The 8,623-nt window shown below is 43.1% G+C and overlaps 1 long non-coding RNA gene across 1 annotated transcript; it reads right to left on the reverse strand.

Annotated features, from left to right (window-relative positions):
- Nucleotides 1–2,710: 2,710 nt before the first annotated feature.
- Nucleotides 2,711–3,636, reverse strand: LOC125538794. The gene is made up of 2 exons (XR_007296512.1): nt 3,477–3,636; nt 2,711–3,385 (listed from the first exon to the last, which is right to left on the reverse strand). It is a non-coding gene; the product is annotated as an uncharacterized LOC125538794 (long non-coding RNA).
- Nucleotides 3,637–8,623: the final 4,987 nt, after the last annotated feature.

Raw genomic sequence — 8,623 nt, forward strand, 5'->3', positions numbered from 1 at the left:
TTATCATTAAGCGGTAGCGATAGTCGTGGAAGCAATAGTGGCGAGACAAAAATGATGCTATGATGGAGATCAAGGTGTCAAGCCGGTGACGATGGTGATCATGACAGTGCTTTGGATATGGAGATCAAAGGCACACGATGATGATGGCCATATCGTATCACTTATATTGATTGCATGTGATGTTTATCCTTTATGCATCTTATTTTGCTTAGTACGGTGGTAGCATTATAAGATGATCTCTCACTAAATTTCAAGGTATAATTGTTCTCCTGAGTATGCACCGTTGCTACAGTTCGTCATGCCGAGACACCATGTGATGATCGGGTGTGATAAGCCACTGGTGCACGTCGGTCCTAAACAAACGGTTTAAAACCCCTTTCCGCGACGGCATCTGGAACTGTCGTCAAGTGAGTGTGGGCGATAGGGGGGGTCCTTCCCACACGACCCAGAAACTGTCGGGGATATGCCCTTCTGGCACACATGTTCGACAAAATGAGGTCGTGTGCGACCTGCGAGCGCTCAAATACGGAAATACGTATAGTAGAGCTAAAAAATACAATTATACGACGAAATTGTTTCCGGTCGCAAGTACATCCCACACAGTCAGTCCCCGCTAAACGTTTTCGTTCGTATGTACATCCCACACAGTCGCTCCAAGAAAAAACGTTTCCGTTCATAGGTACATCACACACATTTTTCCCGTTAAATAGTTTGTGATAGCATTGCCATTGCACACAATATTAATAATTTTATCGTTTGCGTTATTGAATGCATCACACACGGTGTGTAGAAAGAAACTATGTGGCAAATGTTGTCCATCACACATTTTTTTATGTGATAAACGTTTGCGCAAGGTGGCATAACGCAAACAGTTTTCAAGAGAAAGTCGTGTGTGTAGTGGAGATTGATCGCACATGTAGTGGATCCTAGAAACGTTTCTGATCTCCACGTTTATCGCAGACGTTTCGCTGTCACAAACCATGTGCAGTATAGTCCCTATTTAATCCATAATTAATCCAATTAATCCCTAATTTAAAAATCACATGTTATGACTTTGAAAGTAGGCAATCACTTATTTCATATCCAACCATGTTTATTACAAATATAGGTTCAACCACGAATCCATAATTCAATGCACATGTACATATATTGAAGAACTACAGAAGCACCAAGTAAAAAATAATGAACCACAGTTGTACTAAAGACTGTAAAGAAAGAGGCGGAAGACATTCTGGTTGCCGGAGAAGGTGAAGCGGAATGCCCATATTGTGCCCTCCTCCATGTGTAAGGCGCACACGACTCTAGGCCAACCCCTTGTGATGGCTGCCCGTCCATCCTTCACTGTCTTCATTCGGGAGAGACTACAATAGAATCTGGACTTGTAGTAGAAAAATAGAAAAAACTGATCTGGACCACTAGATGGGAGATGGATGGCCCAGATTTAGGTGGGGGATCTAAGACCACTTAATGTACTTTTCACAGAAAACCCCCTACAAATGGTTAGATATGAAATAGCATATTTGCAGTACAGACCTTGAGTCTTTGTGAAATATGACCATTTTCAGATATGCATAGTGTTGATGCTCATCTCATCTTAGTTTGATACACAAATATTTGCAAATATTACTTCATGAAATTCATACACATTTAAGTGTCTATTTTAGCCTCTGAGACATCACTAATTTTTCAAGAGGGCCGGATATATCTTGGTTACTACTAAGAAAACATCAATATATATCATCAGTTGTTTAGCACATGAGAGAATTAAGCCATCTCATATCAAGCAGAACTACATATACATGTCAGGAAGTGTCCGAGTGCATGAGCAAATTAAGGACTGGAACTATCACCGCGCAGCAAGCATTTGAGTATTTGAGTACATGAGAATACAACACAAGAGGTATACATAGATCGCTTTTAGTACATGGCCAACAGGACCGAGTTTAAAGGACTGAAAGTATCACTGTCCAACAAGCATCTTGATAGTACATAACAGAAAAGATCTATGAGTAGGTGTTAGTTAGAAACATATACGAAATACCATATCTTGAGAAGAGACACAGTCATTATGTCAACTTCATTCACCGCTCCAACCAAGGATACAAAACCTAGTTGTCAAACTTAAGATGAAATTCCGAGTACACATGATCAATCAGGGTAACCCTTGAGGTCGATGCTGACATTCCAACTTCTACATGGGAGTTTTCAAATCAAATAAAAATGACATGTGATAGCAGGATAAATCTAACAAAGAGAGTACAGCATTGAAACTCATTTTTCGCAAGAGGTCAGTATAAGACGCATTGAAACTCATTTTCGCAAGAGGTCAGTATAAGACGCATATGTTCTAACTCAAAAAGAATTCTAACAGTTGACAAGCATTCATGTTCATACCATTGAATGGACCTTAGCGGCTTGCATAAAAACCAGCTCATAAAAGTTTCATAGTGGTGAAGGTTAGAGATTATGACCCATGGTTACAATTATAAATTTGACTTTACCCGTCTAAAAAGGACAATTATTGGACATGGATACAAACATATTGGGCATGCAAAATGTAAATCTGGGTCACCTTGAGAGAAATAGGAATGTAGGCTACAGATTCACACTGGGTTAAAGCTTGCACGGACATGCATTGACCTATGATCAATGTATTACAATTTCAAGGATTAGTTAAAAGCATAAATGAGAACAACAAACAACTGGCATCGAGCAATTCAAAGGGAGTTTTATGACTGCCCTGCAGATGCATATTATTACACGCTATTACACTGGGGCTTATACAGAGAACCCTGCAAGACAAATTGTAAGTTTGATACCATCGACTTTGAGAGCTAGTTTTACATATATCTTGAACTGGGAAGCACTACTGTTGCTCGGCGACCTATCGCAGTTTACTTTCTTGGAACTGCAGGTACTGAGCTTTTTAGTGAATTGTCCTAAACTTCAAGACCCTAAGATTATCCAACCGTCCTCAACCCTCCAACTTGGTTCTACAGATTACTTAACAGAGAAACAAAAGTTCCAAATTAGAGTACCAAACCACCAAGAACAGGAGCAATACACGAACAAACTGAAGTTACTAAAATGCATCATTCACACACAAGCAGATTTAAGACGAACAAGTACATGAAAATAGAACTGTACAGATAAAGCATAAATTTACTTGATACAGTAAAATTGGGCTGCAGCACAAATAGCAAACAAAGTTAACATCTATTTACCAGGAAAATGAACAACTGTGTTGAAGATTTGTAGGTTTACACCAAGTCGCATTGGGCGGTTGGGAAGGACCTGAGGAGCTCACCACCGGCTTGCCGCTAAACGAGGGGGAGGAGGTCACGAGCTGATGTGCCTGAGAGAGAGAGAGGAGGCGACGAACCGACTGCTACCAGAGATTCAGATCAGAGGCTATGAGACTGACGAGCAAACTGCGGGGCGGAGCTTATTAGCCGGGGAGATTTGATTTTGTCTACCTCAAACTGCACCGTCGGCGACACGACGGCCAGCAGCCATCGGAGATTATCTGAACTCGCCCAGCTTGAGGAGGGATCTGGGCCGCCGCCGCCAGCGTTGGGACTGCTGCTCTGTAGGGGATTTGGGATTGAACGACGAGGGCACTGAGACCAAATTAGCTTGCAGGGAAGGACCTTTTTGCAAATTATCCGGATAGATTACTCCACCTAAATCTGGGCCATCAGTCTCCCATCCGGTGGTCCAGATCCCTTTTTCTATTTTTCTACCACAAGCCTCTTTTCTATTGTAGTTGCTCCCTCTTCATTAGGACTTCTCGATGCTCATTGTAGTCTGGATGAAATACTTCAACCTTCATTGCGTGTCCACCAATCATGTACTTTGCGAGGTAATCTTGAGTGAACTGCTTAGGGAACCACTGTGAATGAAAAAGATTCAGACATTGTTGTCTAACAACTTATTATGGGCAGTAAAAAGAGAAGGCCGCAGAGTTTGTAGTTATCATCCTACATCTCACTGTTGTGTTGGATAGAGTATAAACAAATAATTTGCTTGCCACCATTCATATCTTTTTTGCTAATAATCCTTATCAGTTTCCTCACTTGATGCTTGTTCATCAATATCTCATTGCCCCATACGCAAAAAGGGTCGATGCGTGGATCCTTGCCAAGGGCGTATGTACCTACAAGCAACAAGTCAATATTAGAAGCTAACTAATGTCCAGGCCTGGATCTATATGCACTACATTATGGAACAACGGGGGAGTACAAGCCGAGGGATGAAGCTAACCTCGGTGGAAAATGGTGGCCACTCCTGTTGTTGTCCTGCATAAGTAGTGGAAAGACATGATAAGTACAACAATCTTAACATGAAACGAATATAGCAAAGGTAAACAACATCATCTCCAAATGATATCTTGAATGTGTTGGTTTCAGCATGATGTTAAAGCAGATATAAAATGAAAGGCAATGTTACCTACAGCAGGCTTAACAGCCATCAAATATTGCAATTCAAACCGATATTGTTGAAAATGAATAGAACATAGGTAATGCTTAAACATCACACTGGATAAATGTGTAAAACTGAAAATAAAGGGCATGTGTTAACTACACGAGGAATAACTGGAACCAAATATAGCCGTTCAAACTGGTATTGATGTAGTCGAGCGGCACAGTTCCGACTTGCACATAATGAACCACACATTGTGAATGACTGAAATAAACAAGGCATAAATGACCAGCATAACAACCAAATATAGCCATTGAAAACTGGACAGAGTCTCACTGCAACCAACCTAACAAGCAAATACAGATAAACAGAGCATATGCTTAAAAACTGGACAAATGCTCACTGCAACCAACCTAACAAGCAGATAAAGATAAACAAGGCATCTGCTTGATAACTGAAGAAATGCTAAAAAAACAACCTAACAACCAAATATAGATAAACAAGGCATCTGCTTGATAACTAGACAAATGCTAAAAAAAACCTATCAACCAAATACAGATAAACAAGGCATCTGCTTGATAATTGGACAAATACTCACTGCAACCAAACTAAGAACCAAATACAGATAAACAAGGCATTTGCTCGATAACTGAAAAAATGCTCACTCCAACCAACCTAACAACCAAATACAGATAAACAAGGCATCTACTCACTATAAACAACCAAATATAGCCATTCGTGAAACTAAAGTGGACAATTCATACTTAAACATCACATAGACCTATTGAACAATACATTTTTGCATAACTAAAATAATTAAACACGACACAGTTAAAGCACCACACGGCAAATGCTACTACAACAAAGGGTACGGGTTGGCAAGCTAGAAAAGGTAACATTTGCTGATAGAATGTTGCCTCACATTTCATGGACGGGATCCTTCCAGTTGGAAGAGCACAGACCCATGGTGCACTCTCTGATGTCACAGATGGGTTGTTTCACCTTGGAAGAACCTTCGTGGGTTCCCTCCTCGTGGTTGTGGTCGTGGTCGATGAGATCTGACTTGGCAATTGAGGATCCCAAGCCGCCACTGTAGAACATGTCCTTCAGAAGTGACAAAATGGGTTCGATGGCGTATAAAGCTCGCAAATCCTTGACCGCTTGGCGGAGGAGATCAGCGGCAGGGCCGTCGAAGAGATCGATGGCGGTTGAACCAAAGGGGTTGGGGATGGACCACTTAACCTGTGACATGGCCTGCATGAAGCCGTCAGTGTGGACGAGCTTGATGTCGTAGCCAGCTTTCCCGAGATACAGTAATACGCTAGCCCACTGACATGAAGCCTTCGGCATGGCAATGTAGTCAATGTTTTCACCGGCTTTCGCGGCGACGTGTTGCTCCGAGATCGGCAGGTCGGGGCAAACGGTGGCCACCTCGCCAACGTCCGCCGGAGAGGCCATGATAAACCTCTTCTAGGCCGAACGCTCGTCGGGCTCCCCGAGATACGTGGTCGAGCTTAGGTTGCGACATTCTGGAGCAGGGGATGTGGATCTGGCGGGAAGGGACACCGCAGGCCTCATCTAAAAACTCAGGGGAGTGGGGTGACGGTATGGGAATCGCTGGACAACCTGAACTTTATTATCTAAGCTAGGAGGAACGGGCAAACCGCCAGGATTGGCGGCGGCGCCGGCGGCGGCCGTGAGCTAGGGTTCAAAGGGGGGAGGGGGTGGATGGGGGACTGTGGAGGGGGGGTTGAGGATACGCCGTGGCTACTGAAAATTTTAGTAATGGCGAGTGGAGATAGTGGTGGTCGAGGGAGGGCGACGGTTCAAATGCCTGGGCTGCTAAAATTTTACTATAAGGTCGGTGCTGGAGGAGTGTGGGAAACGGTTGAAGTATGAGGCTACTAAAATTTGGGTAAAGGAATTGATGCGGGGCGGGAGTGCCCAAGATCGCGCACGGTCCAATAACAATATGCGTGTATGATAATAAGGAAAAGTGGCGCGGATCCGCCGATTTTTGCAATGCTCAAGGCGGGTACTTTGTTTTTTATATTTCTAGCTAGTTGGTCTATCGCACACGATTCGTCCTAATTTCCAAATAAACTTACCCGCCTTTAGCTTCGACAGGTGGTGGTTTTACAGCGCACTTGCATCGCTCACGGTTAAGCCAGTACCTCCACCCTTTGCTTGCGCTTGCGCGGTCGTGGTGATTTCAGCGCACTTGCATCACACACGGTTGAGCCATTACCTCCACCTTAATTTGCTCGTGCTTGTGCGGTCGTGGTGATTCACATCACACTTGTATCACACACTGTTTAGATATTATACCCCGTGTCCGTTGAGGATCATCAGAGTCTTTGCAGCAAAATATAATGTTAGGGAGGGTCAAAAGACAACCACACCAGCATGTGGCCCAAATATATATGAGTGAAAAGGGTGGTATGTGATGTTCAAAATTCCAATGCACAAATTTGACCCCGTGGGCCCACGGTTGGGCGCGTCATTGAAGATCGATGAGAGGGGCCAGAAGTCAAGAACCACCTGTAAGTGGCCAAACATATGTACGAATATTGGGGATGTTTAAAACTTTAAATACACAATGCATAACTTTGGTGGCACCTGCCTCGCAAACCCGAAAGCACCCTAACAACCACCTAGCTAGGATATATATAATGACATAATGTCGTACCTAGCTAGGATGCTTGGCCCACCACCTCCCACTTCGTGTCAGCGGGGCGGATGCACGTAATGATCGATACTTTGGTCATACATGCATATCGACATGACCTACCATAAGACAGACCAATTAATCTTTCGTTTGGTCAAATGACAATTGTTGTTGACGATAAACCGCTTGGGCCAATAGATTGAACCATCATAAACATCGCACGAAAGGGACCACAAAACCATCACCTCTTGCATGCGGCCCAAAATGATGTACGTTGGGAAGGGGTGATGTGTGTTTTCAATATAGAATAATGTACAATTTAGATGTGATGCCTACCTCTCGATACAGACAACAACCATGAAGGCAAGGTAGTTAAGGACGAGATACGTACGCAGGGTTTGATGTAGGTCAAACCTAGCAATCCGAGCATCTGGGAGGGAATCCTGACAACACATGAGCTCGAGTTTTGGTTGACAGACATTTGATGGTGACCGGCCCTAACATGAACTAGGAGGAATCCATTCATGGCAAACACATACCCCTCATTATTGGTCAAAGGGATGATATATATATACACTTGGGGAGCCCACATATATCCGTGTCTTCACAAAAAACCGCACAAGGGAGACGTGGTCGATCAGAAGACCCCGTATACACTGCGTGCTGCCCAAAAATATGTATGGGTACAATGATGTATGATGTGTTTAAATCCAAAATGCACAACTTTTATGGGCCATGCCAAGTACATTACAAACCGAACACCGTACGTCCGTACCCAACTCCAAGCCTGGTTCAATACCTATGATGTCAGTTTCCCAACTTCGAGGTGGCAGTGGGGGGGGGGGGTCGTCCCACGCATGCGCTCAAACTTTATTTTGTCTAGCATGGGACACATTTATATACACCTATACATCTATACACATATATAGTGTGCAAATAACTATGAAAGTTGCTCGTTGGATGAAGCCAATCCGACGGTACATATATGGCAAATCCGAGTACTACTGGCCGTTGGATATCATCTACATTCCACCAGATTCTGCCACATGTACAATCTAGAAGACTCCACGGTTGAACTTAAGCATAATGCACAAACCTCTAAACAGAAGCACTTCTGCTTTGTTCTCTAGAATCTTCCATACCTTAATTGCCCAAACCTTTTTTTCTAAATGAATTGTCACTATTTGTTTTGAAAGTGCAACTATCCCTAGGTGGTTTTGGTAATTCATAACAACATATAGCTCATTGAGCTAATGCTATTCCAAGATGATTATTTCAGGAAAGCTCAATGATTGGCATGGCATGGATGTGAAAGTGGAATCCTCAAAATGCTAAGGAAAAAGGATTGGCTCAAGCTCAAAAGCTCAAGACTCTTCATTTTATATTTTAGTGATCCAAGATCACATTGAGTCTTTAGGTAAAGCCAATACTATCAAGGAGGGATGAGGTGTTGCTTAATGAGCCTCTTGCTTCATGTGCTTAGTGATATGCTCCAAAAACCCTCAACTACTTTCCCATATCCACATATGACCT

The sequence above is a fragment of the Triticum urartu genome, chromosome 2 (genome assembly GCF_003073215.2).
Source record: "Triticum urartu cultivar G1812 chromosome 2, Tu2.1, whole genome shotgun sequence".
NCBI classification, from domain to species: domain Eukaryota; kingdom Viridiplantae; phylum Streptophyta; class Magnoliopsida; order Poales; family Poaceae; genus Triticum; species Triticum urartu.